The 22,602-nt window shown below is 36.7% G+C and overlaps 1 protein-coding gene across 2 annotated transcripts in view; it reads right to left on the minus strand.

Annotated features, from left to right (window-relative positions):
• Hr39 (Nuclear hormone receptor FTZ-F1 beta) overlaps nucleotides 1-22,602 on the minus strand; it is a 331,622-nt gene that overhangs the window by 206,773 nt on the left and 102,247 nt on the right. For both annotated transcript variants that reach the window (XM_081764182.1, XM_081764183.1), the window contains exon 2: nucleotides 4,889-4,965. The gene's annotated coding sequence lies outside the window, so the exon portion shown is untranslated. The remainder of the gene's footprint in view (nucleotides 1-4,888; nucleotides 4,966-22,602) is intronic.

Raw genomic sequence — 22,602 nt, forward strand, 5'->3', positions numbered from 1 at the left:
ACTATGTCTCACATATAAGCTATAATAGGTTTTGTAATCCTTCTTTTCGATCATTCCTCGTAAAATTAATAATAAGAAGAAAAATCATCTACAGTTATCACACGATCAGTCAACACCATTAAAACGAAAAATCGCTAATAGGTTGCCTTAATATAATTGCCATGTGCTAGAGTATGGTGACAATGAAAATGCTGTTTATATTAACATAATGATGCTTAATTCTGCTAAAGACAGTAAAGAGGGTCACTCGAAACGTATATTTATGATTAATGAGATTGCGTTTCTAACATATCTATAATGTAAAATTGAAAGCGACTGTTTGTGACTTAATACCTTTTGAACCATCAGATCGATCTCGATCAAATTTTCAACATAGATGAGGTTCGGGCCTGGGATTTTCTTTTTTTTTTTTATCATTCCACTTTGATGGCGTACCTTAGGGGAGGAGGAGGAGGAGAAGAAGTCTGGATACAGCATCACAACACTAAGATAAGATCTATCTCAGCCTCCATTTCTCTACTGGAAACGGAAACGACAAGATTTAACTACTTCTGGCTTCATTTCTAAAATGGACTTTTATGTCCCAAGAATAGATTCCACCACAAACATTATGACAGTGTGGAAACGGAGACATGTAGAAATCCACTTGAAGTTTCAATATCGGATATCATAAAATAGATTTTCTGATTTCCCTATTCACACCAGAACAGGTCGGGATTCTTTCTAAAATGAATAGTACTACTGTATGATGTTTCACTTTACAATTAAAATAAGAAACACACAATATTAAAAAGATTTCAGACTTTCACACACACAGAAAAAGCGTACGTGGCGTACGTAAAAATGTAGGTAACATGTGTAATCCTGTAGCTTTTGGACTTAAGAGTCTTCATCCCGGCGAAATTAAAATACCGCTAATTTTACAGTAATTATGTCATACCTCCAAATAGATAAAAGATAATCGAAAAGTGGAACAAGAGCTCCCTAGACAATATTATTTTACATGAGATACCGTTATCATGACTGATTTATCTGCTTTCGATTTCGAGCCATTTTGAAAATCGGCATTTATTTTCGCGTTTCTAAACAGCTGAAAACGAAAAGCCACTAGGTGACTTGTGATAACGGTACCTCACGCAAAATAATATTGTCTAGGGCGCTCTTGTTCCATATTTCAATTATCTTTTATCTATTTGAAGATATCACATAATTACTGTAAAATTAGCGGTATTTTAATTTCGCCGCGATAAAGACTCTTAACGGTACAGCTGTATACAATATCCTGCAGCAACGTATGTTTTATAATACTTTCCGTATGAAACAAAGAAATGTATATAGGAGGTCAGGATCTCACATAGAGATGGACGTATATACGAGGGTCGGCTGATAAGTTCTCGGCCCGACCCTCTTCCGAATGTACTACCCTGATGTAATTGATGACATGTGGAATGTTGATCTTTTATATGTTTAAGTACCAAATTTCACGATTCGACCATGAACGGTTTTTATTTTACAGGTAATTTGAATGAACTATGGCGGAGCCAGATGTCAAATTCACCAAACAGGAGTTGCGAGGTGTAATGAAGTTCTTCTTCCTGCAACAGAAGTCGCCCAAGGAAATCCATGGTTGCATGCTACACACATTGGGTGGACAGTGCCTTTCATACTCCACTGTGAAGAAATGGTGTGCGGACTTCAAGCGTGGTGAATTTTCAACAGAAGATGGTGACAGGTGTGGCAGGCCAGTGTCAGTGTCAATTCCAAAAAAAAGTGGACCAGATTCATGACCTGAATTTGAGCAACAGACGGATTTCGCTTCAAGAGATAGCTGACAAAGTGCACATATCCAAAGAACGTGTTGGGTCAATAATCCATGATCAGTTGGACATGCGCAAGCTTTCTGCGAAATGGATTCCGAAATGTTTGAACGCGGATCAGAAACGCGAACGTGTGAGATCATCGCAGGTGATTTTGCGGCATTTTGCGAATTCCAAGGACGATTTTTTGAATCGGCTTGTTACCCACGATGAAACGTGGTTGCATTACTTTGATCCGGAAACCAAACAGCAGTCATGCGAGTGGCGCCACTCAGGATCTCCAAGGGTCAAAAAATTTAAAGCACAAAAGTCCACAGAGAAGGTGCTTGCCTCAATATTCTGGGATAAGGATGGTGTTTTGCTCTCAGACTACCTTCCAAAGGGCCAAACCATAACTGCAGAGTATTACTGCAGTCTGCTGGCTAAGATAAAGGACGCTATTAAAGAAAAGCACCGGGGAAAGTTGACACGAGGTGTCTTGTTCTTGCAGGACAATGCTCCCGTCCACATGGCTGGCAGAACAATGGATTTTCTGAGGGACCTAGGGTTTCAGTGCATTGACCACCCACCTTACTCGCCAGATCTTGCCCCTTCTGATTATTATCTATTTCCAAAACTCGAAACAACACTGAAAGGGCAGAAATTTCACAGTGATGAAGAGGTGATAACAGCTGCGAAACAGTTTTCTGCAGACCTTGAGTTTTTTTTTTTTTTTTTTTTTTTTTGAGAGGCTGGAGAAGTTGCAGCATCGAAGTGCCAAGTGTGCTGACCTTCGAGGGGACTATGTTGAATAGCCTCACACTTTCATGCCTTCTGGGTCGGGCCGAGAACTTATCAGCCCACCCTCGTAACATATGGCTGACGTATAGATGTAATATACGAAGACCGTTAGATGTCAGACACCCTCCAGCGGCATGATGTAACATCTAAGCACGAAAAAGGCAGTACATATATACGTGGTATGGATAACGTATGCACCGTACAGATTTCCGTAGTAAACTTATGGATTCCGTATATTTGTACAATATATCGCTGTCCGGATAACGGATTTTTCTCAGTGCAGTGGATGTGCAAGGAAACTGTTCAACCATTTCCAATATTTTGAAAAGCTTACTTTCTGTATACTTTGAGACAATTTTTTTTATTACGGAATTTCCCTTTCCTTTTTCTAAAAACATTACAGCACTCCACTAAAAAATTCCCTACGCTGAAAAATATCCCACAAAACTGCTGACATGATCTAAGCTTACTTTTCCCTTTCTTCAACATCAACAATACTTCAATGGGAGGAGGAGAGGCAATAACATAGTAAAATGTTACAAGGACGAATTCCTCGTGTTTTATACCCCTCCCTCCTCCCCCAATAAAAAGACAGCGGCAATTCTTTTAAAAGAAAAAGACAAGAGGTGAGTGATAGCCAATATCCAATCAATTTTTCCTGAGATTTCTTTTCAATTCTCTCTCTCTCTGGCAAATTTTTCATGAATTATCTCCCCCGCCCGCCTATCCAAAATCAAACGTTTGGCCTTGAGATTTAGCCAAAGAAGAAAGACGATATCTTGTTATTTGCTGTACCTTTCAGCCTACAATTTTATGACCACGTCCCTAAGGAACAGCACGTACTTATTATAATTCTATTAACGACGTAATGATAGCTTGGACCATGTCACAATTCCTGATAATATCCTTTTGAGAAAAATCTTGATTTAAAAATCTCAATGTAAATTCAATTTCGAATGGTGTCACATACATATCTGGTTTTAACTTAGGTCAACCACAGTAGGTTTTAATACAGCCTCACAAACGATAACACCTTTCTTCTCATATTATTATTATTATTATTATTATTATTATTATTAATAATATTATTAATCTAACTAAGCACAGTCATCTGCCTATCTGCAGTGACAATCAGCACTTACACAATCCCACCCACAAACTTTTAAATTTATACAGGGCGTCTCAAAAATACACGACAGTTCATCACGAATAGATTTCTCAGATGTAATCAAATAGAGAGTACAGTAGAAACTCGATTAACCGTCACTCTCTGTTATCCGTCACTGCTCCGGACAGTACTGTACTTTAAATGTGCCGTAATTGACACCGTAATTTACTTACAGCGTCATTAATTTAATTTAATTTAATTGACGTATGTAATTTAAATACAGTATAAACATGTATTATTCACTTGTATAAGGTTATTTATTTCTTCCAGAACCTTTTAAATTTACTTACTGTAGAGGTTTATAACGATATTTCTGTTATCCGTCTATTCGCTTAACCGTCATGGTCCCGGTCCCGAGGGTGACGGTTAATCGAGTTTCTACTGTATCTCTGTTAGGTGAACAATATTCTTCACTGACATTAGCAGATCTTTATTACAAGTTCGCACTCAATTTATTTGACGTTTAACTTTCTGTTAGCTGAAAAGATGAAACCAATCTAAATTCACAGTCGGATGGCAGTGCAATATGATGAAAGTTATTTGAGTCGAACACAAGTGTACGAGTGGGCAGTTAAATTCAAACGGGGGTGTAACAAGTGTTGAAAATTCGCCCTTCAGCGAACAGAAATCTAATGATACTCCGCTACTCCACATTGGTACAGCCCTGCAAAGGTGCCGCCATTTTGTATCACTGATTCTCAGCATTCCGTTCGCGAGGCAGACGTGTCAGGTCTATATGATAATAGTTCTAGGACACCACCAAAAAATAACAAAGTAAGAAGCACAAACTGTCGAAGTTTTGTATTTTTTATATAACTTTTCCGGTTATTTATTGCATGGACCTATAACAATCTGACGCAGTACCATTTGAAAAAAAAAAAACAACTTTATATTGTGATGGTAACACTGTTAATCTGGTTGTATTGCTGAGTATGTCAGACAATATTCTCCTTGTCGATATTTTCATCGTACAAAATCTTGAGCGTTTTTCATTAGTTAAAAGTGACAAGGGTGTTTCAGCATAAATGATCCACCCTGTATATAAAAGTTGATGTCATTGTTTGTGAAGGCAGAGGTGGGTATCTTAAAAGTTTCAAACTACAAAAACAAAAAAAAAACTTACCAAAATGAGGTAAGTCTGGCTTCACTTTCTCTCCTTTATCACAGAACCCCATTAACAACGTGAGAAAGCCAGGAAATCTGGAAATAAATAAATAAGCATAATTGTTAGTATAAGTAAATTATCATATCGTATTCTTCTCACCAAAAAATATATCATGCTATGAACTCATCGGCAAGCACACGTCATCATGAGCAAACAGCATTAATAATCACAAACAATCAACATTCACGACAAGGTCGCTTGCTTTACAACAAACAGATTCTAACATCAACTTCCGTAATAAGCAATGAAGTAAGGCTTTTTTTATAACAATAACAATTCAGTAAGTAAACAACTTCAAATCTCATTCCCAAGAATACCATTATTAACCTGATCCTTATACGCTAACTTTATACATTTCTTTGACTACTCGAGGACAGAAATACTAAGTTCAAATTTTGATTCATTAATGACAAGGAGCCTCGCTCCCAAGCAGTTTATGTTAACACAACGTTAAATTTGCGTTTTGGTTTGCTATAATTTGGAAAGTAGTTATAATTGCTTTTTGCATGTTTTGCGTTAAGCTTCGCAAATTTTGCGATAGCTGGTACAAAATGAGGCCCCAAGTCATGCATGCCTGACCACAGGTATTTCTGTCGTTGTGGGATAGCAGTATACAGATTTCTTCATTTGTTAACCATTACATTTTGCATTCAGAGGGGGATCTAGAAGGTAAAGACTGGGGGAGGCAGCCAAAACCTAGACGATGATAGATATATCATGAGTTCACTATAAATTAAAATAATAATAATAATAATAATAATAATAATAATAATAATAATAATAGCTTAAATTATTTTAACACTCAAGAAACTGGGGGTGTAGGCCCCCCGGCTCCGGGCTAGATTCGCAACTGTCAGGGATGTTGACTTTCACCCACACTTTCTACAAGAGATGGTGAGGAAAAATCTGCGTCCATTTGACGGTGGTTCGGCAAGGAAAAAAATCTATGAACGACTGACTTAACCCTTGGGTCTTCACTACAGCAAAATTAAACTACCGCTAATTTTAGAGTTTTTCTGTAATATCTTCAAAACAAATAAAAATATTCGAAAAGCAGAAACGTAGTGAACTACACAATACGATTTTGCATGTGATACCTTTATCACAATTCACTTATCTGTTTTTGCTATGCCGCTATTTACTGAACCCGCAAAAAATGCCAAATTTATCTACAGTTGCAAATTGAAAGCATAGCAAAATGCAATCAATCTACACTAATTTCGCTGTAGTGAAGACCCTTAAGTCATCCTCCTATTTAGACTAAAGGACATAGATGTTCAAGTAAAGTGAAATAAGCAAGATTTGATGGAATGAGAATGTGGAAGGGAACAGGAAAACTCCGAGAAAAGTCAATGGGCACGATCCTATTCACCACAAACTCACACAATCTGCAATCGAACTAGGCACCCTTCATACTATCCTGAGCTCTCCACCAACAAGTCACTGTATTTCCATTTTTAAGAGTTTAAAAGATTACCGAACAGGTTAATACAATTTGCAGGTGATAAGGCTCTTGTTGCGGAATCTCTACAGCAAATAATTATGATGTGAGGATGGAAATGGACGTTTCAGAGACGAAAGTAATGGAACGACGCTATTGCTATTGCAATGTTCCTTTTTTTCTTCTTTATCGAAAGGATAATGTCTTCTGTAATCTGACTCCACTAAACTTCTTTTATATAAATCTCTTTCGATAGCACACTATAATAAAAGCTCGCATGGACGGGTTAATTTGTTTGTATGTTAAATGAGTGTTCATTAATATATTATATAAGTATATTTTGGCGTTAGATATTACAATTGCTACAATGTCGCACGGACGTCTTAACACTAGGATCGTACCTCTCCAACTAACTTATTGAACTTTCTTTTCACACTCGGTGTATCCAACTACAATATAATAGCACTAATTCAATTTTTTTTTATGCATACAAAATAATTCAACTGATCTTTGCCAAGTATTAAACACTACACTATCATATATAGAAGGATGGAAGAAAGAAAAACTTATTCCTTTTTGGTTCCTAGGTAATACTAGTGAAGTCATGAAAAGCGAAAGTAAACTAAAATCAAGCACAACTACGTAAGCATTTGAACAAAGAGAGAAGAAAACGTCTTATCAAAATATTTCTTGTGCAGTATTGTACTGTACGAGACAAAATCAAGAACATACTGTATATGCTCTACAGGACCAACCACCGTACAGTCCGAACCTTGCATCGAGACCGAGTGATTATCGTTTGTTCCCTACCCGAAGCAGTTTCTCGCCGGTCAGCGGTTTGACACCAGTGAAGAAGTGAAGACAACAGCTGAAGATTGGTTTCGGTCACAGGTGGGTGATTTCTACGACGCGCGCATACAAAAATTGTCAAACGCTATATAAATGTTTAAATAAACATTGAAACTATGTAGAAAGACAGCTTAATATATACAGCGGAAATAACCAAAAATGTATGGCACCGTCCTTACTAGTTTTGTTTCTATTAACATTCGACCTTACTTAACAAAGTGCCCTCGTATAATAGTTTTCAGAATATCATTTGCGAAGTGTTATTAGTTTGACATGAGTTCCATCTATGCCCATTTATGCAACAAGTCTATCAAAATATCTTAAGCCTGTACACTACTGCCATTGTGCATTTTTTTTTTTTTTTCAAAAAACACGGAACCAATTAAGATTCTTGTTGCGTTTCTCCAGCTCACAGTCAGTCTTACTCATCATTTGCTGTAACGTATGATTATCAATGTAGCATATTTTCTTTTTTTTTTTCTTTCTTTCTTTTCGGAAGAGCATAACAACAACATTTTGTTTATCTATATGAGTAACCTTTGATGATGATTCAACGGCAAATACTTTTCTGGACACTTAGCAATTTGATTCGGCAATCTTTTGTCTTAATCTTTATTTATCATAGCTTATGGGAGAACATTTGTTACCATCCTATTGTTTCAAATTTAATACAAGCAGTGAAATCCAATGAATACAATTTTTTTACAGTATTTCTCACTAACTAAAACTACTTTTTTTTTTTTTTTTTTACCGCTGAATATTTATTGTAATATAGACCTATTGATTCCACAAAACTAACTTTGCCTCAATTGCTCAATGATATATTATACGTACAGGGTCCTTGAAACTGAAAAATAATCCATAACATACATGCAAAACTTATCCATTCACCTGTCAACCGCCATTTTCTAGACCAGTCACTTCCAAGTTAATAATCTATAATATGGCTGATTCCCTTACTTTATTTTTTCTTTTCGATAACCAGACGAAAGAATACAACTGAGGAGTCTGACGTACGCAGACAGGGTAGACGAAGAAACATAACTGAGCAATCTGAAGAAGGACGCCGATTCTTGCCCCCTTCCCTCCCAAAGCTCATGTGGGCTCCCTATTATATTTATGAATATACAATATTTGGCATAATTTGAGTACAATTTGTCTTAAAATCTTCATACAGTATATATATATATCCCTTCTGCATCTGAATGCCCCCCCCTTCCCAAATTTACTGAGAAATCGGCGCCTTTGAATCTGAAGTAGGCGAAAGAACGTAATCTAACGTGGACAAAGGCAGTAGACGAAGAAACATAACTGAGCAATCTAATGTTGGCGAAAGAACGTAATCTAACGTGGAAAATGCAATAGACGAAAAATAGACAACTAGTTTTAGTAGGCAATGTAACAAAAAGCAAAGCGAGTAGACGAAGAAACGTAACTCAGTAAACTGACGTAGGTGAAAGAACGTAATCTAACGTGGACAAAGGCAGTAGATGAATAGACAACTAAGCAATCTAACAAAAGCAAAGGGAGTAGACGAAGGAATAACCTGAGGAGGTGAAAGAAGATCTCGATACAACATAGCCGAGCAATCAAGCGTACGCAAAGGTGACAGACGAAGGAACATAACGAAGTAGTCCCACGTAGGCAAAGGAACGTAATTCAACAATCTGGCGTAGGGAACGCAACATAACTGAGCTATCTGGCATAGGTCAAAGCAGAGGTGTTAGGGAAATTAGAACATCGATTGTCTTTTGCTGCTCATGTTTGCGGAAATGTTTTTAGATGCTGGCACTAGCCATTTGGGAACAAATAGTTGTCTGTGATGAATATCACTTGTTTTTATATATTTAGCAACAACCAATTTGAGTATAGAGGAATGACAGTGTTGACGCTTCTTTGCTGGTAAATAATTAATAGTGTCATCGAGCATATATACTACAATTCCTATAATATGTTAGCTTAATGTTATAACGTGTACTATTTATCAAATAAATGGTTTAGGTTACCATGTCAATGACCATTGATGTTTGAGTAATTGCCATTGGTGTACATTTGAGATTATTAATTAAGTCGCTTCCCCCACTCCTAAAAATTACTCATGGATCAATAAGTACTCGTACACTGCCAAGAGTTCTCTACACCTTTCTCCATGGTTCTTGCTGTCTTTCTGTGACTTTTATGCCAACGTAAAGGCATGATGTCACACGCAGTTCAGTTTGATGTGACTGCGCTCTCTCTCTCTCTCTCTCTTTCTCTCTCTCTCTCTCTCTCTCTCTCTCTATCTATCTCTATCTTTCTCTCTCTCTCTCCCCTGGCTTCAATGGATTTTCTTCTAAGGGTGGTCAGAAAAAATATTTTAATTCTTTTTAGAAAAATCGGAACTAGTTCTTGAGAACTAAAAACAGTTTTTCAAGATCGGCTCCGTTTTCTATTATAAACTTTTTTGTTTCTTCACTAACTGGTTCGGAAATCAGTTCTACAATAGAATGAACAGATACCGGCTTGGGCGAAAATCACACTGGTCTTAGTAAATACCTAATTCTTTCAGTATTGGTAAAAATTCAAACCAGATTTTAAAAAGTCGGCTTTTCTGTTGTATTTTTTTTCAGACACCGGTTTCTCTATCCTTATTTTTTGTCCAGCAATATCCTCCTGAACATACAGGGTGGCCCAAAAGTAGGTATACGGTCCCGTACTGATCAACTACTTGCTTTTCATAAAGTTTCTTAACAGGTAGACTTAGTTTCTTTATTATTTGTTCTTAATTCTTTTTTTACTTATATCTTAAGCTGGGAACAGCCGAAGGAAACAAACCTATAAGCTAGAATATTATACTTGATCAATGCAGAGGTGTATATCCACTTTTAGGCCACCCTCTATAAAGATCAGGAGCACCCACTGACGTGATTATCCTCTCCCACATAGGTATGATACAAACCTAGCTTCAATAACACATCCCTATTTAAAATTCTCCATGGATCAAAGTTTACGTGATTTAAGTCGGGTGACTGTAATGCCCCTTCTTGAAATCCGCAAATCCATCGTGGCTAAATAGTTCGCATACACGTCTTCGACGCAAGACGCTTAATGTAGTTCGAATCCAATGTAAAGTTGTCGAGCCACGTCTCATTACTTCATTGCTAACTGTGCTTTTTATACTAATTTGAGGCCGCGAAATCCAATGGAACTATTGTTTCACATATCCGAACAGAGAATCACGAGAAAAGTGACTTCAACGCTGACGTCATTTTCCTCCTGGCCGTATGGATGGATGTGTTTCAAACTAGTTTCATTGGATTTCCTCACGTTAGCACATAATGCGCAATTAGAAATTTATTCAACGTGAATACGTTTGCCATTGATACGAAAGTAGTTCAAATATCCAAACTCTGAGGTCAATTTTCTCCTCACCCCAAGGACGGAAATGTTTAAAATACAGGGTACGGCAAAAATATCTTCTATATTTCAATAGGGTGCTGTGTGAGTTATGGTGCGGATACGGCAGTAGAGGGGGTATCGACCGATAGCGGTATACCTGCCATTTTCAGTAGTCGCAATGGCGTGACACGGTGAGCATCGTTCGTTTGTTGTGGATGAGTATATTAGTAACGGTGGTTCTATAATTACTACTCAGCGAATATTTCGCGTTCTGTTCCGACTTGGTCGACATGACTCTGTTCCGGATAGAAAACCTATTAAATTTTGGGTATCCAACTTTAGAGCAGCAAGTTCTAAAGGTTCTGCACTGGGGGGGGGGGAGGAATCGCCTAGCCAACATCGGATTGTGGCAACGCCGGAAAATGTGACGCGTGTGAGAACGTCCATCCAGTAATCTCCAAAACGTTCAGTACTTAAACAGGTTGGCCAGGCGATTTTTTCTCCCCCTCCGCCGCGATAACCCCACCAAACTCACACGGCGCCCTTTCGAAGTAAGGGAGTTTTTTTTTTTTTTTTTTAGCTGTATTTACATTGGATTCGACATACCCAAATTAGTACAAAAGACGCAAATAGAAATAAATCTGCGCATGGGAAATTTTCGTACTATTAGCATGAACGATAGTTCTTTGCAACAAATGTGCAAAAAATCTTTTTAAAAATCTTAAGGTCTAAGACATATACAAGAGAGAGTGGCGTAATATTTTCGGTGGGCAAGCCAAACAGACTAAGTGCTGTCCCACTTCACTTTTCCTCATTGTACGTTGAATAAGATTTACAAAGAATGCCCATTCGGGTACTCTACCAAACAAATTAGGAAAAGGTGAAAAGATAAGCGTGTGGTGTTTTTCGTGCATGTCAGTGCTTAGCACGATTGCCTTTCCAGTAAACAGTGACAAACTGAAGGTCACACAAGGACACACAGCGTATAAATAACACCGACCGCTACGTCATGCAACGAGTATGATGCAGCAAAAGGACATTACATACATCACAACACAAAAGACAAGCTAACCAAACCAAGCAAGTGAATATGAATGTGTGAATGTGTATGGTATGTTTTCCGTAGAGAAAATCCATATAGTCAAGTTCGGTCGGTGACTTCTGTTTACTAGTTCAACCGTTACGACCAGATGCGGGGGAGGGAGAGCCAGGGACAATGCTTCAAAGAATCAAGAGAGAAAAGGAAACATAACAGAGGAAAGTTCAACGTCTCTTTTACCACAACTAGCATTGACGTTTTGTATAGCTTGCACAAGGTGCATCAACGCTATTTCTTCATTATTTTCCTATTAATAACAAATGAATGAAAGAAAGTTTAAAAAAAAAAAGATCGTCTGTCATTTTTTTCTGTACAAGATTACTTTCAATTGCTATTTAAACAGTAATAATTATTACTAAACGTTTTTATTATACCAAATAAATTGATTTAGAACTTTGACTATGTTTAACTTAAGAATCAGCAGCCTACAAATAACAATACTTCAAGTGCTTGTATAGCAGGTCAAAGTGTATACCAGGATGCCAAGTTTGATCCGGTTCAGTTTTTCTTGTTTTCTAAAAACGTGATCCAAAATTTGACTGTTCATTAACTCGGTTAATTCTGTTTCAACTGATTTGAGTTTTAATGTGCTTTTCAATACCAAGCCTATATGAAACGTGGACCTACAATTTTTAAGATGGAATCTGAACCATCGCAACGCGTTCAAATTTCCCTTCGAATAGGAATCAAACCAGGTGACTCCTTCACCAAACGCTCGCGCGCTAGTCACTACACTAGCGGTTCAAAATTTCAAGTGAATAAAGTAATATAATTGATTGATTAAGTCACGATCTGATTTTCATCAACACGAAATAATTTCGTTGTGTTGAAATATTCTTCGCTAGAGTCCCGGGTTCGATTCCCGATGGGGACACTCGATCGAAAATGTGTAAAAGCTTTCTCAGGCCGGCCACCCTGAGTGTTTTTTTTTCATTCACACCAACCAAATGCCAGAATAGTACCTAACATATAGGTCTCAGGACGCTTCCTTCCTTCACCAAAATCCTTTCTTCTTCCTTTTCCTCGGATGGTGGTGTGCTCGCCGAGGGACGCCATCCCTCATACGTGACGATCTAACATAGTTATAGATGCCGAAAGCCACGAATCTAATTCCTAAATCCCTTCTTCGCTAGAACTCTATAGAGTCTAGACCAGTGTTTCTCAAAGAGTGGGTCGCGGACCTTTTTTTAAGTGGGTCGCGAGAAATTTTTAATTGTGAAAATTTTATTTTGATACACAAACATATATTGTGAAGTACAATTCAGAAAACGTAAATTGGAAACGTTTGTTAATGAAGTGAAAACTAAGTGGTTATTCAGAGTTCTGTCCTGCTACACAGTCAGTAGAGATGCTGGGTTAGGATGGAAAGAGAGTAGGTGAGCGAGGTAGGGCATTGGTCGGGAGTAGTGTTAGCTCTGTGTTACCTTTCTTTGGTAACACTTTAACCCTTGTTGCGCATGTGTACAATTTCATATAATACAGTTACTGGGAAAGAAATTTATATTGCACTTGCTCGATCGTCACCAACTGATATTCTCATACCGACAGGGCTAATATATTCATAAATTTACATTATAATTTAGTCTGATAGGGAGATATTTACGATAGACGTAAAAGAAACCAACTAATTTTTTATTTATTAAAATTTAAGCATCGAGTTCTACTTTGTAACATTCGTGGTCGCAAGGGGTGTTCATAACATCCCCAATTAAATTATATGTTAATCACTCATACGAACTGTTATTGAACGAACTGGAATTAGAGATATGATTTACAAAATTTAATTGCTTTGAAATACACCACCATTAAATAGAATGTCAATGTATATTTGAATAAAAGCAGGTGGGCCACAAAATACTTTTTACTATTTAATGTGGGTCGCAGTAACAATAAGTTTGAGAACCACGGGTCTAGATTATTGCTAGTTCTTCACTTTCTATTTAAAGATTCTACGCACATGCAAATATATATATATATATATAATATTTAAGGGATTATACTCTATATTTTAGATTCTGTATTTAATACGATACACGACTTATGCTTAAAATTCATCTCTCAGAATAAACGCTGACCTAGTGGCTAGGGTAAGCGCCTTTGGTGCATGGATCCCGGGTTCGATTCCCTGTAGAAGGAAAATTTTAACGCATCACGGTGGTTCGTCTTTTTTATTTACCTTAAATTGTAGATCCTCGTATTATATAGCCCAAGTCTTGAAAAGGTGCTCTAAACTCTGATCAACCAATCAAATTGAAATTTTGAAAGTATCTTTAGTAATTTTTTTCTGAGTTTTAAAACAAAAGTTCTTCCACATCTTGGGAGAAAACGATGCAATATAATTGGCTAATTATATAACCACTTGAAAAATATGTTGAATGTAAAAATTTGACGTTTTTTGCTGTACTCTGTCGGAAGTACTGCTTATATTAGAGAAGAAAAAAAGTGGAATGTTCGTGTGAAGTCCCCCAAGAAATGCTAATAAATATCCCTGGAATATAGGCAACTTTAAATACACCTGTATGATGGATGGCATACTTTGTAGGATATCATTCTCAAATACAGGTTCTAGATTCTTATTGGAAAAAGAGGGAGAACCATGATGAAATTGTTCTTATGAAATCGACAGCACCCAGAAACATCTGTGTTTGCATCAGACAGATAAAGCAACATAACAAAAAAATTAAAAGAAACTGAAAAATTCAATTGACGTAATTCTAAGGTAGTCATGACAACATATGATTGGATACAAATGCACATAAGGTTGACGACAGCAATCTCAGCCAGTGCATGACAAACAATACCGAAAATAAACGTCTTTTTACGTCACAACGACAAGCATCCGAACACACTACATCTTTCTTTCATAGCTAAATATTATAATAGCTTCTTCGCATCCACTTGCATACAAAGCAATATACAGGGTGTTAATGAACTATACCGACAAACTGTAAGAGGTGATTCCTCATAAAAATAAGACAAAGTTCATATGGACCTATGGCGAAAAGTGCATAGTTTCAGAGCTACGGCTGTCCAAAATAGCGAAAAGGCCCAATTTCAACAGACCCTATTTCGAATTCCAGAAACTGTGAACGGTGGTCCTTATCAGCGTAAAGGAAGTCACGCATAAGCAATCCAAAAATTATATTTCATTAATTTTCAGTGGATGTACAGAGTATTCCATACAAGGTGAAATTCCCAGACATGACATCAACCGTATTTTGAGATATGCTCTGACTTTAAGATTGATTCAAAGTAGGCAAACGAGACGCCTTGATAGCCGTGAACACAGAATCCTTTGGCGCGATGTTGGGAAGTGTTAAGGATCGTCAGTAGCACAGTTTCTCATACTCGGGAAAACGCATGCTGTAATTTTTTTCTTTCACGCTTATAAGTGAAGAAAACGTGAAATATATCGTGACGAAATACATATAACGCGTTATTCCGAACACACACACACACACAAAACACACACACACACACACACACACACACACACACACACACACATGGAGCTGCCGGTTCCCCGAGCTCTTACCCATCCCATCTCCTTTAGCCTAAAAGGCATATTTGTAAGACATAAAACTAGAAATTTATTTTTAATTCTTTTTTTCATACAAAATACGCTTTGATTCTTCTTCCTAAAATTTATTTTTCTTTGAAATTATTTCTAATTCACATTCTGTATCTTCACAAGTACTTTTATTTCGGAATTCATGAAAAACTTTCACTGTTTCTACAAAAACAGACAATAACTTCCAAATACCTTTACATTGACAGTAGTTATGTTGTATGCTGATGCGACGACCAGTTGGCAGCGGTCTAACCGGATGAGTCAGACTCCTCCAAGCTCACCACTGTCTCCCACTACCAACGCACTACCCACACACCTTTCACGTTACGGTACCGTAACACGTTGCTCTAGAGGAGTCTACGGGCGAAAGAACCCATCAGCCAGCCATGACTGGTTCATTCTTAAAAGCCGAATATAGAATGGCATTTCCTCTCTGCTCTCAACTGCTTTATCAAAACTTAATATCGACACCTACAGGTGTTTATTTTCTCCTCTCAAAAAGATTGAAAAAATTTAATCTTCCTTTTTACAACATATCCTTACAGTATAACCAGCAACAGACTCTCAATTTCTCCAGAGAAACTACTTTACGCTCATTGCCCTTCATTATTATTATTATTATTATTATTATTATTATTATTATTATTATTATTATTATTATTATTATTATTATTATGGGCAGCCTTAACAATTCAGAGTATGCTAGTTTCCGTACAAAAAGTATTCGACAATATCAATATTATATATATATATATATATATATATATATATATATATATATATATATATATATATATATATATATATATATATATATATTAGGGATGGGCAAAACCGGTTTTTATAAAAACCGGAAACCGATATATATATATATATATATATATATATATATATATATATATATATATATATATATATATATATATAGAGAGAGAGAGAGAGAGAGAGAGAGAGAGAGGATATGCAAAACCGGTTTTTATATATAAAAAAACGGAAACTGGTTTTTAGAAAACCGACAACTAAGTTTTCTGCAAAACCGGTTCGGTTTTTCACCGAAACCAGAAAACTATTTGTGTGGAAACGGAATCAGCTTCCGGAGAACAACAAAACACTATTCTGGTCAGAAATAAAACAAGTTTTGGAAAAAACGGGAACCGGTCTTGAAGAAAACCGAAACCGGTGAAAAAGCGAAACCGGTTTTTGGAGAAAACCGAAACAGTTTTTAATTTTCAAAAACCGGTTTCGGTTTTTGTGCCCACCACTAATATATATAATATATATATATATATATATATATATATATATATATATATATATATATATATATACATATATACATATATATATATATATATATATATATATATATATATATATATATATATATATATATATATACACGAGGGTTGGGGCAAAAGTCATGGCAACTATTTTTTTTCTTGAAGATACCAGTCCGGTTCGAAAATCTGACATATACATACGAAAGGACAAGGTGTTACCTACATGTGTGGACAATGAATACCACTGAAATATGGTAACACACTAATTTATTACGGTAGTATACAGGGCTATATGGCCTTCACGGTGCAAAAGAATGACAACACAGTACGCATACAGTTGACATGACAAACCTGAGCATAGAGACCCTCAAAGTAGTCCCCTGCTACTTGCACCACGCGCTGCCAACGATGTGGGAGGCGTTGAATACCATCCGCCTCAGCATTTGCCACACCATGTGTGAATCGGGTCACCTGTTCGCGCACAGCATTAGCAATGTCCTCGCGTGTTGTAAACCGCCTATCACATAGTGGTTCCTTAATCTTTCGAATGAGATCAAAGTCACGGGACGATATGTCAGGAGAGTGCGGTGGGTTGATGACGACACGTGCCGTGTCGGTCCGCACACTGACAGGTCGTCCCGAACGTTGCTCATCACTGATTGACACACGTCCTTGCTGAAACTCTCCTACCCACTGTGCTACTGTCCGGTATGGTAGGGCATTATTACCAAGCGCTTCCACTAATTCACTGTGACATTCCATCGCATTTCACCCTCGGAGAACGGCTATTTTGATGTAAGCGCAATGCTCAACACGGGTTACTTCCATCTCGCACGACACTCACCAACTGACTGATTTTACAGGCCTCGCTGTGCTACTACCAGATATCACAGAGCTATCTGTTGTTCTGCATACACACTATGCCTGCAGAACTTCCACACGACACATAGAAGTTTGTGATCCGCTCACATATCTGCAAGAAAAAAAATGGTTGCCATGACTTTTGCCCCAACCCTCGTATATATATATATATATATATATATATATATATATATATATATATATATATATATATAATTGTGAATACTGTTTACAGAACATTAGCTTCCAGGGGGCACAGTGACTCGGTAGTAGAACGCTTACCTCTGGTGTGTGCGGTTCCTGGTTCGAGCCTCGGCCAAGTGAGTTTGTGGTGAACAACATTGTGTCCGTGGGTTTTCTCGAAATACTCCTACTTCCTCCCACATTTCCATTCCACCAATTAGTCCATTAATCACTTGTCTTAAATCATCTGTCTCCTTTAGCCTAAAGGGTATAATCATGGGACGTTAAACTGAGATTTCATTTCACCCTATTTTACATTCGCTTCCAAATGCTACACCACACCACAGCATAAGAGCCCTCCCCGTTGGTTTAATGGCTGCACACGTGGCTAGAAAGAACTGTAAATATTTGACGGATTGGTTCATTTTCTCTGTAGTAAAACACCCGATATATACTCTAGTAGGCTTACACAACATAATACGCTTACATAGTAGGCTGACTTGTAACATGCTTGGCTTCTAGTAAAGTCTGTAAATTTGACGGAAGCCAGCACAGGTCTTATAGTTAATATCGTGTGAAGTAGAATACGAATTGTAAATCAACAAATTTATTAAGAAGAAAAATAAATTGCTTTTTTCTTTTACACGTTGAGTAACAAATAGTGAATTCGTAACAATGAACAACAAGTAATATATATTTATGCAATAACGAAATAGTAATTTTAATAAGGTATTCTTTGTATATTTCTTTACCATAAATTGTCTGATTACTCAATACTAGTAACAACATTTAAATAAACTAGAAGTGAGCACAAATGATTGGTATGCATATGGCCTCGTGACAGGTTCAAATTTAGAAGGTTAAAATTACCAAAATACATATTCTTATACAAAATACATACAAAAAATAACATTTATTGGGACTATTACGTTACATACTCCATATAATGCAATTACAAAAATATAAACAAACTTAAACCAGCTATCAAACTAACACATTCAATATAAGCTTCTTAAATACCCAGAAAAGTTAAAATGCCATCCATTTAAAAGTATTAACAGCTCTTCTTTCCTAAGTACGTTAAGAACTGAAAAGAACCTGAGAAAGAAGAGTGGGCGCAGTGTAAAAATTAGATTGAATAAACACGATGCTGGGAATGTTAAATGTCAATCAATAAATCAAGTAAGGTCGATGCAATGGATGCCAAGTGTTCATTATTAAATCGACTGAAGTCGATACTGTGGATATTACGTGTGGATTATTAAATTGACTAAGGGAAACTTGTGAATGTTAAAAAACAGAAATCGACTTAAATCGACACTAAGGATGTTAAATGCGAATTATTAAATCAGCACTGGTAAAGTTGTGAATTATTAAATGAACTAAGGTCGACCCTAGAGATCTAAGATGAGAATTATTAAATCCACTAAGATCCATATTGTGGGTGTTAAGCGTAATTACTAAAACAACTAAGGTCGACTGTTTAAAACATATTTAAAAAAGTACAACTTAATGAGATTTAATATAATTTAAAGTTTAGCTTCTTCGCATTTTATTTTCATTTCGATCGTAAAGTTGTGGTTAAAATGAATGATAATTATAGTATAGAATCGAATAAATATTCGAAGTACAGTCGTCGACTTTTTTAAAGGTAGTACTTCCCGTGTTTCTAAGGCGCCACAAGTAGTAGCACATTCCTGCCATCTAGTGATCTACATAGTAACTACTTCCAAAACAGCAGCAAGGTCGTTCAGAGCACATTTCCACCGCATAGTGTCGCCACTGTCGATTTACAGCAAGTGGAATATTATTTATCATATTTTGTAATTGTTACCGTCATTGCTATTTCGTATTCGTACTTAAGTCACTAAGCTCATTGAAAATGATCTGAGAACGTTAAATCAAATACACTTCATTCGGAAGCTCTTTATTATAATTAAGTCAGAAAGTAGACACTTGGACTGAAGGATCTATACCTTTACATTTGTGAAAGATTTGTTTCTTAGGGAAACTGTGGTTACTAATCCGAGTGTTTATAAATTCGGGACGAGAAGAAATATTTTACAAGTATCACTGGCAACACTAGTTTATCCAAGGTGAGGTGAGGTGATTTTAGTTTAGCGTCCCTTTTCAGCAGCGAGGCTATATGAGACGTGGACCTACTGATTAACGTGGAATCCGAACCGCATGAGCTCCCACCGGGAATCGAACCCGGGTCTCCCACGCCAAAGGCGCGTACGCTAACCGCTTAGCCACGAGGGAGCTCACTAGTTTATCCAAGTCTTAGATCTCGAAACATTTGTTTTTGTTACATGATTCATAAACTATAAATTGATAAAGTGATCGTACGAACACAATAAAGAATATTTATCAATATTTTAAAATGCACAAGTCACTATACAATACACAGTTAACATAAATAACTAATTCGTTTTGAAAAGGTTATATTTTCAAAAGTATTACATGTCGCACATGAAAGATATATATATATGAAAGGAACCACAAACTCACCAAGTTTGTATTGTGTATTCCAGGTGGCAGCACGTGGGGGGGGGGCACTAGACGGGGCAAACCCTCACTGGCACATTGACTACCTAAACAATAAATTTTCGCATCACTGGATTGGGCGTATTGGTGAAAATGATCTTCACAGGAAAAAGTCGCAGGGCGTTAAATCAGGAGATCTGGGTAGCCAGAAGAAAAACCTAGGTCATTCTCATCAATACGCCCAATCCAGCGATGCTGAAGTTCATCGTTTACGTAGTCACGAACTGGAGTGTGACAATGAGAGAGTGTTCCGTCTTGTGCCCCCCCCCCCCTCTTGCTACCTCCTGAAATACACAATACAAACTTGGTGAGTATGTGGTTCTTTCCATGTCTCTCATGTGTGTACGTGTAATGCTTTTCAGAATATATCCTTTCTGAAAATGAATGAATCATTTATGCTAACCCTGTATAGTCCAATAATAAATATGTTTTAAATACCGCTATTATCACTCCTTTCGGAGAACTTCTCGTAACGCAGAAGGATTCTGACACCCTCTACATGAAATTAAGAAAAAAATATAGGACATAATTGTTTTACTTAAATTTACAAAACAAACGAGAACATCTTTTTTTTTTCGAGAAAGAGAGAATTCTTGGGGAATCGAGACGAGACTCACAGTATATACAATTAACGAGACGAGAAAATCTTCTCATCTCGTCTCGTGGATAACATTAGCTGTAAGGTGGTAAGCACTTACTTACTCCTGGCAATGTGAGAAATGTTTCATGTTCCAAGCTCTTTTTTTAAAAATTTTATTTATATGTTTCAGAATAAATACAAGTGCATTTTATCATGTATGTATGTATCCTTTCTTTCCTGAATTGATACATTAATTGACTTTTTCTTTCCCTTTGCATAGCCTTCAGAAAATGACCTTGTGAAGTTTTCATTGCAATGAAAGCGGAACCACACAGTTATTGTTCCAGTCTACTTGATGCCCCAATAACGTATCACTTTATAAATCATTCACTCAATGAACAACATTAGTCATTTAAAAAAAAAAAAAAATGGAGCAATCATCAAATAATAGTTTGAAAGTAACATTTTATCTCGTAAAAATGTTAAATTACGCTGTCACCTTGCCACTTACAAAATAATGACTTTATGGAAGAGATTGATTCGGATCATTAAGATTGATTCATAAGATTAGATTTGTGGAAAGTTCTTTTAGAAAACAAAAATAGAAGTGGAATGTGATAATTTCCTTGATTTTCAACTTAATATTACTACCTCAAACTAGTGATGCTCTGCTTTGCAGATTGGATAAAATGCAGAATGATTTGAAAATGAAATGAAATGAAATCTGTAAGTTTTACGTCCCACGGTTATGCCGGTTAGGCTAAAGGAGACGGTGATTATGAGAGATGAGTGAAATGGTGGAATGAAGAAAGTGGGAGGAAACGGGAGAACCCCGAGAAAACCCACGAGCACGATGTTTGTCCACCAGAAAGTTCACTTGGCGGGGGCTGGGATCGAACCCGGGACCCCAAGCACCAGAGGTGAACGCTCTACCACTGAGCCACCGCGCCCCCCAGAATGATTTGAGAAATTATTGGGGATTCTTCTAGGTGATCTTACTCATCACTTACTTTCAATCGTAACAGAAAGTGATTCTTAAGCACAAAGAAAACAGGTTTTAATTTCTTGTTTTTTTTTTTTTTTTTTTTTTTTTTTTTTTTTTTTTTATGATCGTTATAATTCGACATGTATCATCAAACATTTAACATAAGCTAATTTCCACCCTAAGCAAGAGACCCACTAGGAAATCTCAAAGAAAGCATATGCCGTTTTTCATATATATCTGGTACTTCGTAGCAAAAAAAAAAAAAAAAAGGTTAAAGATGAGGTGGATTTCAAGCCTAAACATCAGGCTGTAGTGGAAAGCCATGGGACGGATTCATTTCTCCAACCTCAACCCAAAACAATAAGGATGGATATAAAGCCTCAGAAAACACACATTTTGTTTTATGAAAACCTTAAATATTGTCTTCAAGTGAATACACTCCACTTTCCTATACTGATTTCAACCACGTGCAATGAAGAAGAATGGGAGACCTACAGATAATACGCGATATACTGAATCAAAACTGAATAAATTTTACGAAAGTTATGTAGAAAATTGTGTTATTAAATTATACACAACGGCAAACTTTTAGCCTAGGGACTGATTAGATTCCAATTAAACGCTCCATCATATTAATGATGGATTTCAATTCCACGCAATAAGTTTATCTTCTAAACCTGGAAGATAGCATTTGGCGAGACAATTTGGTTAATCAATTTGGTTGAGTCGAACTATATAAATAGTCTTATGTCTGTTTCAATGAACTGAACTTCCTGGAGCTATACAGCCTTAAAGAAAGGCTTGTCTGCGTTAGACAAAAATAAAATATGACCGTATCGTAGTTATTCATTACCGCACAATTATTCTTTACCATTATTCCACCATTACTCTTCCAAGA

Source organism: Thermobia domestica, chromosome 7 (genome assembly GCF_964235325.1).
Source record: "Thermobia domestica chromosome 7, izTheDome1.hap1.1, whole genome shotgun sequence".
Taxonomy (NCBI): domain Eukaryota; kingdom Metazoa; phylum Arthropoda; class Insecta; order Zygentoma; family Lepismatidae; genus Thermobia; species Thermobia domestica.